The 18114-nt window shown below is 40.6% G+C and overlaps 1 long non-coding RNA gene across 1 annotated transcript; it reads right to left on the reverse strand.

Annotated features, from left to right (window-relative positions):
- Positions 1-17305: 17305 nt before the first annotated feature.
- Positions 17306-17912, reverse strand: LOC125907263 (uncharacterized). Its single transcript, XR_007452536.1, has 3 exons — positions 17610-17912; positions 17412-17502; positions 17306-17345 (listed from the first exon to the last, which is right to left on the reverse strand). It is a non-coding gene; the product is annotated as an uncharacterized LOC125907263 (long non-coding RNA).
- Positions 17913-18114: the final 202 nt, after the last annotated feature.

Below are 18114 nucleotides of genomic sequence, written 5' to 3' on the forward strand. Positions count from 1 at the left end.
TGTGTTTCCGACTTAGGTAACAATGTGGACAAATGTGGGTTTCAATGTGTGTGTTCTGCGATGGGTAGAAATGGGTCCAGACCACTTCTTCTTTTTTTCTTTGTTTTTAACACTTTAAGCGCCGTGTCATATAAATTCGCATGACGGTTTTGCTCACCGTTCAGCTTTGCATCTGACGCTCAGTGATTCTCTCGAGAACGAATGAGGTAGGAAAGAGAGAACGAGAACGACATGTGCTACGCCACTTATCGCCATGAAACAAAAGAGTGATAGCAATGGCACGAGAAACTGTCGTTCTCATCGCTCTCTTACCATGCGCTACGTGCTCACTCAAAAACTGTGACGTCAGGCCGGCGGTCAAAGTGTTAAAGAAATCATAGCATCCTTCACATGTGCAGCTCGGGGCTCTAAAGAAAACATTAGTGACCATTGTGTGGTTTTGGTGGGGCGGGGTAGGTATGAAACACAGCGTGCTGTGTTTCTAATTTTCGTAGCAATGTTGGTTCTTGGTTTCTGTGCACATGCACCGGTCATACGCACCAGCAAATATGCATGGTGTCTCGCTCTACCCAACGCATTGGGCGAATGCTGGTATTGATTTGAGTTGAGCGCGTGTCTTCGCGTTGTGCGTTTCCTACTTAGGTAACATTATGGACAAATATCGGTTTCAATGTGTAAGTGTTCTGCGATAGGTAGAAATGGGTTCAGACCACTTCTTCATTTTTTCTTTGTTTTAAAGAAATCATAGCATCCTTCAAAAGTATCTCAATCAAACTTGGACAAAAATTGATGGAACTCGAGATTTGTCCAATTTTCCCATTGAGGAACTGTACAACTTGTGCCCCATATACAGGATGATTGATAAGGTTGCGAGGGGGGGGGGGGGGGATTCGAAATAACCTCAGCATCGACGGGGCTTTTGAGATCTGGTTTTAATATAGTTGCAGATATACCATTTTGTCCTTGTGATGTTCAAATAATATCTAGCAGGTGTTGTGTGTGTAAAACATCATATATCAAATTTGCCGCACTGGTTTTTTGAAATTTGAAGCAGCGGTGGTTAAGCGCAACGTTCTGTGGATTGGATTTTAGCAGCAAGTGTCTCCGCGTGCTTTCGATGAGCTCGTCCACCAACCACCCACACCAAGACACCAAATGGACGGGCCCCCTTATTGACGGGGCCCCTTTTTTGTGGGTTCCCTTTTTACCGACGGGGCCCCTTATAGACGGGCCCCCTCTTCGATGGGGCCCGATCGTTTGTCCACTGAAACCTCAACACACTGCAGCACCGTTGGACCAAACGACCTTACTAGGCTTTTTAAAGCGACGCGTGCTTGGTGTCAATTTTTCCGGCTAATTTGTCCGGCTACGAGCCGATGTATTGAAATTTTGTATAGGGGACTTTAAATTTTTGTCTGTTTTTTTTGTTGTTTTCTTTGGTGGTTAAACGCAGCGTTCTGTTCTGTGTTCTATGCATTTGATTTTAACTGCAAGTGTCTCCGCGTTTTTTCGGTGAGCACGTGCACCGACCATCACCACCCCGACACCAAATGGACACCCTTATTGACGGGGCCCCTAATCGACGGGGCCTCCTTACCGACGGGGTCCCTTACCGACACGGCCCCTTATCGACACGGCCCCTTCATCGTAGAGTCCACATAATCGATGGGGCCCCTTAAACCACCTTTGAGTTTTGGTATAGCTGTAACGGTTTTTGATTTTTTCGTCACGCAAAAAGTTGTATGTAAATAGTGATAAAACATCATTTTAATATTAACATGGCCCAGTTCCTTTTTGGACATATGAATATCACCCCTTCCCGATTTCCCCTATTTGTCAGTTGACCACAAGTCAGTTGAGTAGGGCCCCTAGTGAAAATTAAAGTTTTTGCGTTAAAAGCAGGCACGCTCCACGATCCCAGGCTTGAGATGTGAATACCATTTTTCGCGTGAATCGAGACGAAGTCGAACATCCACATTGACGGGGCCCCCATGATCGCCGGGGCCCCTGTCGGCCCCCCAGTCCGCCCACCGTTTAACGCGCCACTGCTTAAAAGATATCCTTCAGTACGGACAAGGGGCATTCCTTTATCAATCCTCGCCTCGTGTGAAGTGAAAAAACTGTACGCTTCGAAAATGGTTGACGGAAAGAAGGTGTTCCGTGAGACTTCCTCACTTCGGATCATTTTCGAGGGTATAGTATTGCCGAACTCGCGGTATTTCGAGGGTCTGTGGGTACACCAATGGACAAAAAGATAGGAAAAAAAATTGTTGTGTGTTTTTTTGCGTGCAATAGGTGTGTCATCGCCAACAGTTGTTGTTGTTGTTAGTATGGTTTAGAGAGGCTTTGGCTCCTGCGGAGTTGTTTCGCCTAACGTTCGAGGCGTACTGAATCTGTAATCGCTGTTTGTTTGCCTTTTATACTCGCATTTGCGCTACTTATCTGAGTTTTGAGTAACGGCAGCGTTTTTCGGTAGTATAAAAAGAGATCCAAACCGTGTTGCGCTTCATTCTTCATTCAGTGGTAAAGGTGAAAGTTTGCGATTTGAAAATTCCACAAGTTCATCATGGGTCGCGGAAAGCACTGCACTCCAGAGGAGCGGAAACATATTCAGGGTTTGTATCGTGAGAACGTGCCTATCAAAACCATCTGCAAGGCGTTCGGCCGTTCGCGGACGTTTGTGGACAACGCCATTCGTAGCGAGGCTACGGGTAAATCCACAGGTTGTCCGCGAAAAACAACGGCTGACGTTGACGCGCAGATGGTTGAGATAATCAGGGCGGACCCTTTCAAAACTTGCAATCGTATTAAGCAGGAGCTTAGATTGCAAGTTTCGGCGAAAACGGTGTCGCGCCGTTTACACGCCGGTGGGTTCTGTGCCCGGAAACCACGAAAGGTTCGTAAGCTAATGCCGCACCACGTAGAAGCGCGCATTCGGGTTGCCGAAGAGCATTTAGCTGCATCCATCTTTTGGTGGAGCAAAATATTTTTTTCGGATAAGTCCAGAATCAATCTGCATGGTTCAGACGGCACTAAATACGTCTGGCGCCTTCCTAAACAGGCGTATCATCCCAAAAATACTATAAAAACCCTAAAGCACGGAGGCGGCCACGTAATGGTGTGGGGTTGCTTCTCCTGGCACAGCCCGGGTCCTTTGTTCCGTATCAAAGGGACACTGAACTCGGAAGGGTATAGAAACATACTACGTCGTAAGATGTTGCCACACGCCCGACAAAAATTCGGAGATAAAGAGCATTACATCTTTCAGCACGATAACGACTCAAAGCATACATCGCGATTAGTTAAATGTTTTTTGGCAAACGAGGATGTGCAAGTTCTACCGTGGCCTGCGTTGAGTCCAGACCTCAACCCGATTGAGAATCTGTGGTCAACTCTCAAGCGTCAGCTTAAGAACAAGCATGCACGTTCTGCCGATTCGCTATGGAGACGCTGCAAGGCTATGTGGAAACGCATAGACAGAAGCGAATGCCGTAACCTCATCGGCGATATGGCCCTACGCTGTGAGGAAGTGATAGCGAATAACGGTCAACACATTGACCGTTGGAATATGTTTCCGCTCTGTGGAACACCGCAACACCACCTCCCAACAATCACTTAAACTTGGGAGTCTCTGATGCGGTGCTGAATGAGATTCTCATCCCCGAGTCGCTTACTTCCTGGTCCTGTGCTGGCTGCAAGAACATCCGGCGTTGCAAATCTGTATTATTGGACGAATTTACGGCCGTCCTGGATGGTTTCAAGGAGGAGCTTCTGAAGGAGTTTGATCGCCGTTTTAATCATGCATTTGTCGCCATGCGTAATGAGATGTTGTCAACACTTACTAAGAAAGACGTTAATACGCACACAACCTCACACTCTGTTCGTTCCATAGTGGACCGCCTGGAAATGCAACCATCTCTCACCAACACATTCACACCACTCAGTGCACGCAATAGTGAATCCATCCGCACTTCTCAAAATGCACCGAAGCGCAATGCGCCTAAACGTAGACTTGTCGATTATTCGCCACCAATTACAAAAACCACCGATAATGCCGCTCCTCTACTTTTTGGCACAGCAATTACAACACCGTCTCGGGTCTTAGCTACGGTTCCGATGGAACAAAAGTTCTGGCTGTATTTGACTCGAATAGCCCCCTCGGTATCAGACCAAGATGTGAAAGCGATGGTTACTCATCAACTAGGCACTGATGACGTCACCGTTATTAGGCTGCTGCCACGGGATCGCGATACGAGCACTCTCACTTTTGTTTCGTTTAAGGTGGGATTAATGCTCTCGCTTAAAAGCAAGGCTCTCGCTCCGACTACCTGGCCTGCGGGATTGATTTTCCGTGAATTCACTGACCGTCGATCGCCTGTTCAAAATTTTTGGTGTCCTGCTTCTCGAAACCTTCCCCACAAACCTTCGGAAATCTATACCAACACACACCACGCATCAATGCCACATCCCACCACGGGTCCTCACCTTGCTCATTGCCCATCACCGAAACCGATCGCACATTGCACGATAGAGCCGTCCACCGAAGCCACATGCACCGAAACAACAGACAGACAGCAAGTAACAATCCAGCATTAGATATTAACAGTATAAATAATCACCTGGCACCCCGCCCCTCACCATGCCATCACACACCACGCATCAATGCCACATCCTACCCCGGGTCCTCGCCCCGCTCATTGCTCATCACCGAAACCGAACACACATTGCACAATAGTACCGTCCACCGAAGCTATACGCACCGAAACAACAACAGACAAACAGCAAGTAACAATCCAGCAATAGTTGATAACAGTACTAATAATCAGCTGGCACCCCGCTCCTCACCATACCTTGGCGTAGCACCAATCACTGCTGTGGGCCTCGATGATAATTCGGCTCATACTCACCAGAATGTCTCTTCTAACTTACATCTGCACGTGTTTTATCAGAACGTTAGAGGAATTCGTACCAAACTTAATAATCTACGTCTAGCTCTGGGAGAATCTGATTACGACATAATTGCACTGACAGAAACGTGGCTCGACGAGTCAATACCATCCTCTCTCATCTCTGATGATTCCTATTCAATTTACCGATGTGATCGTAATGGTGTGAACAGTTCTCGCTTTCGCGGCGGAGGAGTCCTGATCGCATGCTCTTCTAAGCTCTCTAGTACACAGATAACACATACATATGCAACTCTGCAGCTGGTCTGGTCGTGTATCAAGCTTAATCATGTGTCCATTTACATCGGAGTAGTTTACATTCCACCGGACCGGAGTAAGTGTGATGATACGTTAAACGCTCTGCATGATAGTGTCAGTGTAATTGTGGAGAGAATGAAACCGACTGATTTGTTGCTGCTATTGGGAGACTTTAACAAACCATCTCTCTCCTGGATCGCTTCACCATGTGACGTCAACTGTTTTATCCCTTCGATGACCGACAATGATGGATCGCTAACGGATGGAATGGTGCTTAATGGATTGTCACAGATATCGGGAGTGAAAAATGCTTTTGATCGCCAACTGGACCTTATTTTCGTAAACCAGAATGCTAAATCGGCCAGCTCAGAGATTTCTGAATCCAACACACCGCTTCTTAATCTTGACAATTACCATCCGGCATTAGAATTAGCAATATCAATTCAAACTTCTGTTTCTGTTCCGTTCGCTCGTTCTAACCCTAGAGTAAAACGTTTTGATTTTCGTAAAATGAACTTTGGTGCTTTTGAGCAATTTATGTTGAATTCGGACCTTAATTTTATTGAATCAGCCCCTTCTATCGACGATGCCGTGAATCAACTTAATCATGTTATCCTTTCATCCTTCCCTCTTTGCTGTCCCATCCTAAATCCTCCTCCTAAGCCTGCGTGGTCGAACAGATCCTTAAAAGCTTTACGAACGGATAAGAAGCGTAAACAGCGTGCATATATGCATACTCGCTCTCAACATGCCCAACGGGTATACAAATATGCTTCCACAGCATATCGTATTTACAACAGAGCGTGCTATAAACTATACATCATGCGTCTCCAATTAAGATTTATCTCTGACCCTCGATCTTTCTGGCGATTTGCTAATAATCGTCGCAACTCTATCGGCATCCCTTCCATAATTTCCCTTGGCGATGAAGTGGCTGATACGCCCTCCAGCTGCAGCGAGTTATTTGCTAAACATTTTTCTAGCGTATTTGTGGACCCAGACTCCAGTCCAGTATCCTTATCTGATGGCTTAGCATATGTACCAAATGATATAATTTCCTGCAACACAGTGGCTATCGATGATGAGGTCATTTACTCAGCATTGAAAAAAATAAAAAATTGCTTTTCGCCGGGTCCAGATGGCATACCCGCTTGCATATTGAAAAAAATCAGCACTTTGTTTGTTCCCATACTTAAACGCCTGTATGTGAGATCCTTTCAAGAGGGAACCTTTCCAGCTGTTTGGAAAATTGCTTGGATATGTCCTATTTTTAAAAAAGGTGACCGTTCAGTCGCTTCAAATTATCGTGGTGTGTCCATTCTATGTGCTATGGCTAAGGTGTTTGAGTCACTCGTTCATACTGCCATTCTTCCATGCGTAACGAACTATATAACGCAACATCAACACGGATTTATGCCTAAACGATCCACCACGAGCAACCTAATGCACTTTGTGTCTTCATTAATGTCGAATATTGCATGTAATCGTCAAGTGGATGCAATATATACTGATTTTAAAGCTGCTTTTGACAGTCTACCACATGACCTACTAATAGCTAAGCTAAAGAAATTAGGAATAGGCTATCCTTTAATAACTTGGCTAAATTCATTTATAGCAAACCGTAGCTACACAGTCAAAATAGAGAACTTCCTCTCTTCTACATTCATAGCCCAGTCGGGTGTACCCCAGGGAAGTGCGCTTAGCCCTTTACTGTTTATCTTATACATAAACGATTGTATTAATGTTCTACCTGGTGATGGACACCTTCTATTTGCTGACGACTTGAAGATATTTTTTCCTGTGTCCTCTATTGTTGATTGTCAAACGCTTCAGAGTTTTTTAAATAATTTTTCATCTTGGTGCTCGTCTAATGGGTTAGTGCTTTGTCCCCCTAAATGCTGTGTTGTCTCTTTTGGTCGTCCTAACAGGAAAATTACATGGAATTACTTTTTTGGTCAAACTCAGATCTTTAGAGAGTCTTCTATTAAGGACCTTGGTGTTTGGATCGATGACTCCCTCACATTCAAGGATCAGATCAATCATGTCGTTGCTAAAGCGAACAAAGCGTTGGGACTAATAATTCGTCTTGCCTCTGAGTTGAGAGATCCGCTATGCCTGAAGGCGCTTTACTGTTGCTGGGTTCGATCTATTCTGGATTACGCTAGTGTTGTGTGGACCCCGGCTGGAGGTGTCGCTATGCAGAGACTAGAGAGAGTGCAGAGGAAGTTTACGCGTATCGCTATACGTAGATTTCTGCACGGACATAATGCACCTGTGCCCTCTTATTCTCTCCGCTGTCGTATGTTGGGCTTGATGGAAATCAAATCCCGGCATTCACACGCGCAGTCTTACTTCATTGCCAGCCTCCTGACTTCCAATATCGATGCTCCTTCGCTCCTCAGCTCCATTCCTATTTACGACCCTTCTCGTCGTCTCCGCGACAGACCTCCCATTTTTATCCCCTCCCGCCGTTCTGTTTTTGGTCAGAGAGATCCATTTTTGAGAGCTTGCGCAGCATTTAATGAAGCTCATGATTTGTTCGACTACCACGTCCCCTTGTCCAGTTTTCGCTCTCGTCTTTCTGAGTCCTTGTCTCTATCATCAACCTCCCATCCTTAACACTTCCTTCTTCCTTAGTTTGTAAGACATATTATTGTGAAACCCTAGGCGGCTGACAATATGAAATAAATAATAATAATAATAATAATAAACAATCCTTTTCAGGGCTACCAAATATTTCCGACAAGAACTATGTTTTTCGGTCACAGAAAAAAGTTCCTATTTTTATGTCCACCAGTGTACCCATCCGTCCCATCCCATCCCAATTGACAGATGACTGGTGACAAGTGTAGTTGTGTTACTGTTTAGCTCTTTGTGTTTTCCTGTAAAACGTGTGAAATAAAGAGCTGAGCGCTCAAAAAAAATTCACAAGAGCTGTTAAATGTTTGTAAACTCTTTCGGTGTCACTGTTGATATTGTGTACGTTGTTTAATATGCTAAATTACCGTTGGATTGTGCGGTCAACAGCGTTGTACGTTGAGACAACGATCGATCCTTCCCGGTGTAGATATATGTTTGTGTTTGTGTCCGACCAACTTAGTACCGTAGTTTGTGTTGTGTGTGTGACATCGAAGAGTGTGTGTGTGTTTTTTTTTTGCTTGAAGACGCCTGCGTAGATATCAATGTAAGTATAAATAGTTGATAATAGTTTCGCCCGTGATTTGTTTTACGGCATGGAGTGTTTAAAATGCTCCGCCGTGATCGTAAACGACGATGAGTTTTCACCGTCGGTGTATTACACCCACACTCAATAAGCCCGCGGTTAAACTTTTAAGTGAGAACCGCAATGTTGTATATATTTGTGACATCTGTTTGGAAAAAAGCGGGCTTGGTTGATATGGAGATTGATGCAGCTAAATCGAATGATTTGCTTGCACAAACATTGAGGGATTTAGAGGTCAATGTGAGCGTGTGGATATCTAACGCTTTAGAGAGAGGAATCCAGACTCTCAAAACTGAGCTTTGGGCGCAAGCGAAGCGTAAGTTGGAGACAACATTGCGTGAAACGTTAAGTGTTATAGAAGCCTCAAAAATATCTAAAGTGGCCTTGCGTGCAACTTCAGACACTATGAAAACCAGCGCAACAGTGCAAGAAGTAAATTTAGAGTCATGGGCGACGCCCAAGCGGCATCGCTGAGAGAGAATTGAGCTTTTCCCGTTGTTTCCCCCCCCTGACATACCCACGAACGGTGTGTTTGTTTCTACGCGATGCGTTATTCTCTGTTGTTGTTGTTGCTTTTAACACTGTTACCACAAGAGCTTGAAGCAAGAAGCGTTTCACACCATCACCGTCTCACCCAGACTTTGGTGTTGTGATGCGTTTATGTTCTTCTTACCCGTACCGCGCACCCCATACATTCTGACTTAGAATTCAAATCAAAGCGAGATGGTCTAACTGAATTTGGAAAAGATGAGTGATGGATATTTCATAACGATTCAGATCACATATTTTAAAACAAAATTAACAGAAACTTGTACTAAAATTTTATGAAAAAATTAAAGGTTTCCGCCATCGGTATAATGATATAAAAATAATAATATTAACAACTTATATATAGTATATTATATATATATTATAATATTATATACTATATGAATAAATGTATATATAAGTATATATATATATATATATATATATATATATATATATATATATATATATATATATATATATATATATATATATATATATATATATATATATATATATATATATATATATATATATATATATATATATATATATATATATATATATATTTATTTATATTTATATTTAAATATGTATGTGTGTTTATATATATGTATTTATATATGTTTTTTTTAAACAAACTTACATGTTTTTATTAAAAAAACCTTATCTTGAAGAATTGAAAAAGGAACAGAGTAAATTGTCTGTTTTACTTAATAACATTCATATAGGGATCACAAAAAAATTATCAAATAATTACACACGTGCATGAACATGCTTACTAGTTAGGTTATCGTTGTACATAAATGTAATAAAATACATTTTAATCATTATTAAGTATATAATTATCTTTCTGATTATTTAAAAAAACACGGATGTTTGTTTTAATTTAAACCGCTTTGAAAATAGCAATATATATGATACAATTAGAACTCGCTAATTGCATTTATATCATATGTCTACAAAAAAAAGATAGATTTTGTTTATTAGAAAGAAATTTTGTAACACGACTAATGTCTGCGTATTTTGTCATGTTTGTTATTTTATACAAACTGGATAAACTGACTTTTTCTCATATTTATGTGAACAACTCGGATTTTTTGTATTCAATTGAAAAAGCAGACTTGCAATTGGCGAGGTTTGAATGTATTTCACTTCGTCACATGCCAGCACGCATATCTGTCAAGTCAGAAACGTAAACAAACACGGACAACCGCCCGTAAAGATTGTGTGCAGAATAATCGTAAAATTTTATGTGAAAACTCGGGAAAAGGTAAGTGTTCTGTGCATATTTCAGTAAATAAACTATCTTTTAATGTTTGAACACATTATTTCACAGGAAAAACATCATTTCATCCCGAAATTTGGCAACATTCGTCCGAGTATGATCGAGCAGCTGTGTGTGTGTGTGTATGCCGACGAAATACGACGCCGGTAAGATGAAATGTTTTACTTTTTCACTTTTACTTTACTTTTTCACTTTACTTTTTCATGAAATCACAATGAATTGTAAAAATAATGCAGATTTAATGATATTGATCATTGTTACAGTTTCTACAACAATCACTAAAGCCGGCTGTGATCGTGATCGGCACATTCTCAACTGGACCAACACACCGGTCGTTGTGTATCTTCAAGCAAACCAACGTTGCCATACACCACAAAATAGCATGGAAAGGAAAGTATTATAAAATAATGTCATATTTGAAAGCATTCTAATCTTTCATTGTTATTTTTCCACTGCAAACAGGACATTGGATCACCGCATCGACAAGTGGTTTTTATGTGCAAGTGTTGTTAAGAAGTGTGTTGTACGGTGTATTATGTGTTTTACTTTATTTGTATCGCTTTGCAAGTGGTACAATTATTGCGTTTAATCGTTGTGCTACTGCTAACGAAAAAACGACCCGAGCATTAGAAGCGGCAACAATACATGTGCTTGACGCAGAGACAACAACGCCGTCGGCATCAGTTGATACCATCCAAAGTGATGGTTGAAATCGTATATAAACGTGTAAAACCATATATTGGGGCATGTAAGTATTGAATAATAGTTAAATAAAATACATTTTATCGTTGTACTGGACAATGTGCATCGAAATTTTAAAAAAGTGTGTGTGTTTTTGTTTACATCCGAATACAGAACCCACAGCGTTATACTGTGGTTCGTGCACTCGCTAAGTAACGCTTGAGCTTTGAGCTTTCATTGAGCTTACATAGAATGTTACACGCTACCTGCTCACTAAGGACTGCTATCGAGCAGTGTTATGAGCAGGTAGCGAGCAGTAACGCCTCCATACAAAAATCGCGAAACGTAACGCTCCGATGCTATTTGGGCGGTCACTAAAAAAAGGAAGAGGACAAATAGTGGGGACAGTAATGTTCAAACTATTATTAATAGATTTGACGAGGGAAACAATAAAGTTACTCCCAAAATTAGGAAAAAAGACGTTATGAAGGAGTCCATGGGAAAAAATAAAAACAAAAATAAGAATAAAACACTGGTTATTGTTCCTAATGTGGTTCAGTCTTGCGATACGACAAGAGCTGATCTACGCTCGAAATTGGATCCGAGGCGACAGCAAATATCGGAATTCCGTAATGGCAGGGACGCTCAACTTTATGTTCAGTGTTCTGCTCAGGCGAATTTAGATAATGTTAGAAATGAAGTAGAAGACATTTTAGGAAACGGGTATTTGACTTCCTTGCTAATGGCACGAGTAAAAATTATTGGAATGAGTGAAAAATATTCTGAGTCCGACTTAGTAGATCTTTTGAAATCTCAAAATGAGTTAATTCCCTGGAAACAGGTGAGAGTAATTGGAATGTTTGAGAGTAAGATCTACAAGTACCAGAAACACAACGCGGTATTGGAAATTGACAATGAGACTGATAAATGTTTGGAACAAATCGATAAAATCAATATTGGATTTGATCGTTGTAAAATTTCTAGGAGCATACATGTTATGCGTTGTTTTAAATGTGGTCAGTTTAACCATAAGAGCACTGAATGCCAAAATAAGGAAGCTTGCTCAAAGTGCAGTGGCGAGCACCGAACGTCGGATTGCACCTCGTCCATCCTAAAGTGTGTGAATTGTGTTTTGGCTAACACATCTAGGAACCAGAAACTACAGGTACAACATGCGGCCGATAGCTATGAATGCCCGCTGTTTAAAAAAACAGTTAGAGAGACGAATGCAACTTTCTCAATAGCAGGGAGGGGTGGAATTAGGGCGGTTCAGAGAGATTTTATATTTCAATGTTGCCGGTCTTTCATCTAACTATGCTATGTTTCGTGAGACAGTAGAAAAAGTTCAACCCTTGTTGGTCTTGATCTCGAAAACTCACGTGACCGAGGAGGAAGCATTTGAGCAATATTATATAACAGGATATAGGGTAGTGTCGTATTTATCACATTCACGTCACACAGGAGGTGTTGCAGCTTATGCCAGAAGTGACATTGTCCTTAAAGTGATCTTAAACGAGTCATTGGAAGGCAATTGGTTACTCGGTTAGCGGTTTCTCGGGGTATGACGGTAGGCAATTATAGCATATTGTGTCACTCACCTAGTGCGAGTGATTCGAGGTTCGTAGATATTTTGGAAGAATGGTTAGACAGGTTTTTGGATCTTAGTAAGTTGAACATTATCATCGGTGACTTTAATATTGACTGGTTAAATGTTGAAAAATCTGCGAAACTGAAAAGTTTAATGGATTCAGTAAACATGAACCAAAAAGTCAATGAATTCACACGAATTGCTAGGCAGAGCAGGACATTCATTGATCAGGTTTACAGTAGTATTGACTCAATCAAAGTCACTACTGATCCGTTATTGAAAATATTTGATCATGAAACACTTGTTTTGACCATAAACGATGAGCGTTCTAAAACGGTTCAACGTAAAGTTAAATGCTGGAATGGGTACTCGAAACTTGCTCTTTGCAACAATGTGTCACAAGGCTTACAGTATGTCGCGTCCAACTTGGATGAAGCAGCTGACTTGTTATGGAACACGTTGAAAAATGCAATGAACACCTTGGTGGAAGAAAAGACAATTGTTTCAAGAGAAACTAGTAGGTGGTATACTTTGGATCTTGCACGTATTAAACGGAAAAGAGACAAAGCGTACAAACAATTTATTAGTACTAACACAGATTATTAGGGGCGGTCTGGTGGTACAGACGTCAACTCGAACGACTTTACAACATGCCCGTCATGAGTTCAAGCCCCGAATAGACCGTGCCCCCATACGTAGGATTGACTATCCTGCTATGGTAACAATCGGGGCGAGTACCGGCTTCGAACGACGAAATCCGTTCGACGCTCATGAGAGAATGAGAATCATGAGATACAACTGTCAAGCATTTAAAGACGTTTATATCTACGATTCAAGGATGGTTAAGTTTTGAATTTTGATTTTTTTGGCCGTTGGTATTGGATTTCATTCGTTACATCATTATTGGATGATTTGTTATGAATTATAAGGTAGCCTTACTCACTTTCTTTAAATTTGAATTTAAGTTATTTCATATTTAGGAGGGACGACAGGATTGGATTTACTTTATAAAAAGTATAAAAATACTGATTGATTTTATTTTGAAGAGTTATAAACGTTATTACATGGTGCAAATGTTTTTCGATATTTTTCTATAAAGTTTTCAGCAGTGTAACAAATTTAAATGAAAAACATTAAATTTGACCTTTAAATGCGTATTGAATTATCTATGTATGTGTATAAAAAAGTTATATAAATATAAATATATATATATATATATATATATATATATATATTTATACAACACGATATATATATATATATATATATATATATATATATATATATATATATATATATATATATATATATATATATATATATATATATATATATATATATATATATATATATATATATATATATATATATATATATATATATATATATATATATATATATATGTGTATATATATAGATATACATATTTATATTTATATATTTATATTTACATTTATATAACTTTTTTATTAAAGATATTTGTATGTATATTATATATTTACCGATATATTTTATGTTTTTTATATACATTTTCAAAACTGATTTATGATTCAAAACTTTTTTTATTGGAAATAGATCACAAAAAAATTCAAAATGTTACATACCTCTAAGTTCAATTCACTTCAATCATTTAAAGCAAAATTTGAAGCAAAACGTGACATTGAAAACAACATTCGTTCCAAATCCGCAGCGCAAAACCTCGCGGATTTCTCCCCATACAAACGGGAACGTTCGACCCCGGCAGGTAGAACTCATTCTTTCGCGCGCTTCTTACGGTCTCTCAATGGTACGTTATTTTAAAAGTGAGCGCCAAGTGAGCGCCTTCTGACAGCCGCGGCGAACGGATCTCGTCGTTCGAAGCCCATAGTCGCCCCGAATAAGTCATTGAAAGCCAAGCTCACTTCACTAGTGGGTACAGGCAGGCCTTGGCCGGCAGCGGTTGTTGTGCCACAAGAAGAACACACCCGCTTGGCAAAGAGTAACTCATTTTAATGCCTCTCGCTACCCTAGTTGAGAAGCATACCCGCTTGGCAAAGAGTAACTCATTTTGATGCCTCTCGCTACCCCTGGCCCTAGTTTTGAAGGAATCATGCGACACACTCGCACTCCACTACCCCATCCCATGGAAAAACGCTCCTACCATCGAGGTGTTGACCAAAATTTCGCTGTGTGCATGAGACACACACTCGCACTCCTCCAGCCCTCCACAGCTGAACGCTCCCACCGTTGCGAATTTGCGAGAATTTTTGCTCTGAGCGTGAGACCCTGAAGCGCCAGAGATGACACTATGTGTAAAGACGATCATAATTCGATATGGTCAAAATGCGTCGTTTGTCCTTTCATTTATCTGGTAATGATGTTTTTACTTCATCAAAATTTTAAACATTAACAACTAGGCTGATAACAATAATTGAAATGTAAATCAGAATAAATTAAATTCATTTCAAGTAAAATGAATTCCATTATACTCTATTTTGACCAAATGATCAACACTTGTACATAGTGCCATTTACTTTGTGTTCTTCACTCTCGCGCTGTGTTGTGATCGTTCGAAACTCATTGCCAGAACGAATGCAAATTTCATTTGGGAAGGATCGGTGCCGGAAGATGCAGTGAAAATTATAAAATGTTTATATAAAAGTGGTTAAGTAAATCGTGAAAGATGTCAACGCACGCGTAAATGCAGTATGTTTTGTTACATGATCTACGGGTAAGTGCATGCATAAGAAGAAGAATCTTCCAAATGATGTTTGTGTTCTAACAATCGTACTGCTTTTAATGTTTGTTTATTCTTCTATTATTTTCCATCACACGTAGCTATTTCATTACCAAAGCTTCTGATAACAGATCAAAGCAGATGGATAGGGCATACCGAGTCTCCGTTTAACTTCAAATATCTTCGTGATCGGTAAGTTTTAAATAGTACTAGTTTTGTTCACCATTCTAATGCTCGATTAATCTTTCATTCCTCAGGCAAACTCATCAAACACCAAGTGTTTCTCTTCCAACAGCACGCGCTATCGGTGGAGAAAGCAGCCAACGTTTTGTTCGCGCAGCACGCACCATCATGAATTGAAATATTCCCGAATAGCTCTGTGAATAAAAAACTGCACACTTACTGTCCGAATTTCCTGGAATTTTTTGATCGGTCTACGCTCACGGGAATGGTGGGTTCGTTGAGGAGATGGAAAGAAAGGGTGGGAGCGAGGATTAACCAAAAACGCGGCATTGAGAATGAGGGGAGGTGCGCACAGCGCTCACGCTGGGACACTCACGATGCTTGAAATAAAATGTTAACAAGCATCGATTTCCCTCTTGGCAGAAATCGCCTGTACACTCTGCCTCTCGCTACCCCCGCTCTACACTTGCGAGCAATCATGCGACACATTCGCACATTTCCATACGTCTCCACCCCTGAACGCTCCCATCGTTGAGGTGTTAAGCAAAAATCGGCTCTGAGCTTGAGAGACACACTTGCACTCCACCAACCCCCCATGACCGATTGCTCCCGTCATTGCGATGATGGGTTATTGTTACATCTGTGTGTGAGATCCTCGCTCTCACTCCGCCATGCCTTACCAACCTACTTCATGCCGCAATGCTTCCACATTTGCGGTGTTGGTAAAATTTTCAATTTGATGAGAGAGCGAAAGAAACTATGGGCGAATCATAGTTCTATTTGTCAAAACAGAAATAAAACAGATAAGCATAATTTAATGATATTTAATACAACACACAATAATTTACAACTAGTTTAAGAGTAATAATGATTCTTTAAATGTGTGTTGTGTTTTATATCTTTTTTTCCTGGCAATTGAAAGTTGTACATAAAACTATTCTAAAAATTTGGACAAGTATTGAAGCTGTCCCATAGTGATAAAAGTTGTTTTCTTCATCTGCGGTTCGCCTCCCTCGTTTGACAGATATCAGTGTTGACAAAATTTGGCTTGGTTTGGTTCGGTGAAATTCTGGAGTGATTTATGCTGTTTAACTAATATTATTTCAATAAAGTACAGTTTAATTTGCTTGTGCTTACCGAGCATATAAGTGCAGTTAACCAATATTTATTTAATTGACTTATAGTGTCAGTGTGCGCAAGCGTAAAGGCGTTAAATTGGTTTAAATTAGCAGGTAAGTTGTGTAGAGTGTGATGATAGCTGGTGTTTTTTTTCTTTTTGAGTTTATAAACTGTATATTGTTATAGGATCCAGATATCCAGTTCGTAACGGCTCGAAGCAACGGGCAATTGTGGATCAGAAAGGAGGAAAGAAAGGGTGAGAGGGGAGAATAGTGAGCGAAAGCACTCACAGCCGGTGAGTGCGTAGCTTAAATGGATAGCGGTAGCTTAAACGATCAAGCCTCTCGTGAGCGGCCACTCAGCGTGGCTTAAACTTTTGAATGCCAATAAGCTTTGTTTAAGCTACGAGTTTAAGCCTACATGTCGCGCGATTTCTGTCAGAAGGGCGCTTGGCAAAATGTCGCGCGACATGCATGCTTGAAATCGATGCTTGTTAACATTTTATTTCAAGCATCGTGAGTGTCCCAGCGTGAGCGCTGAGCGCACCTCCCCTCATTCTCAATGCCGCGTTTTTGGTTAATCCTCGCTCCCACCCTTTCTTTCCTTCTCCTCAACGAACCCACCATTCCTGCGAGCGTAGACCGATAAAAAAATTCCAGGAAATTCCGACAGTAAGTGTGCAGTTTTTTATTCACAGTACTGTTTGGCAAAATATCAATTCTTGATGGTGCGCGCTAGGCGAACAACACGTTAGCTGCTGCACCACCGATGGTACGTGCTGTTGGAAGGAAAACACTTGCTGTTTGATGCGTTTGCTTGAGGAATGAAAGATAAATAGAGCATTAGAATGGTGAACAAAACTAGTACTATTTAAAACTTACCGATCACGCAGATATTTTAAATTAAACGGCGACTCTGTATGTCCGATCCATCTGCTTTGATCTGTTATCAAGAGCTTTGGTAATGAAATAGCTAGGTGTGATGGAAAATAACAGACGAATAAACAAACATTGAAAGCAGTACGATTGTTTGAACACAAACATCATTTGGAAGATTCTTCTTCTTATGCATGCACTTACCCGTAGATCATGTAACAAAACATACTGCATTTACGCCTGCGTTGACATCTTTCACGATTTACTTAACCACTTTTCTATTCACATTTAATAATTTTCGCATCTACCGGCACCAATCCTTCCCATATGAAATTTGCATTCGTTCTGGCCTTGAGTTTCGAACGATCACCACACAGCGCGAGAGTGAAGAACACAAAGTAAATGGCACTATGTACAAGTGTTGATCATATGGACAAAATAGAGTATAATGGTATTTATTTTACTTCAAATGAATTGATTTTATTCTGATTTACATTTCAAATATTGTTATCAGCAAAGTTGTGAACGTTTAAAATTTTGATGAACTGAAATCATCATTACCAGATAAATGAAACGATAATCCACGCATTTTGACCGTATCGTATTATGATCGTCTTTACACATAGTGTCATCTCTTGCGCTTCAGGGTCTCACGCTCAGAGCAAAAATTCTCGCAACTTCGCAACGGTGGGAGCGATTGGCTATGGAG

Source organism: Anopheles coluzzii, chromosome 3 (assembly GCF_943734685.1).
Source record: "Anopheles coluzzii chromosome 3, AcolN3, whole genome shotgun sequence".
NCBI classification, from domain to species: Eukaryota; Metazoa; Arthropoda; class Insecta; order Diptera; family Culicidae; genus Anopheles; species Anopheles coluzzii.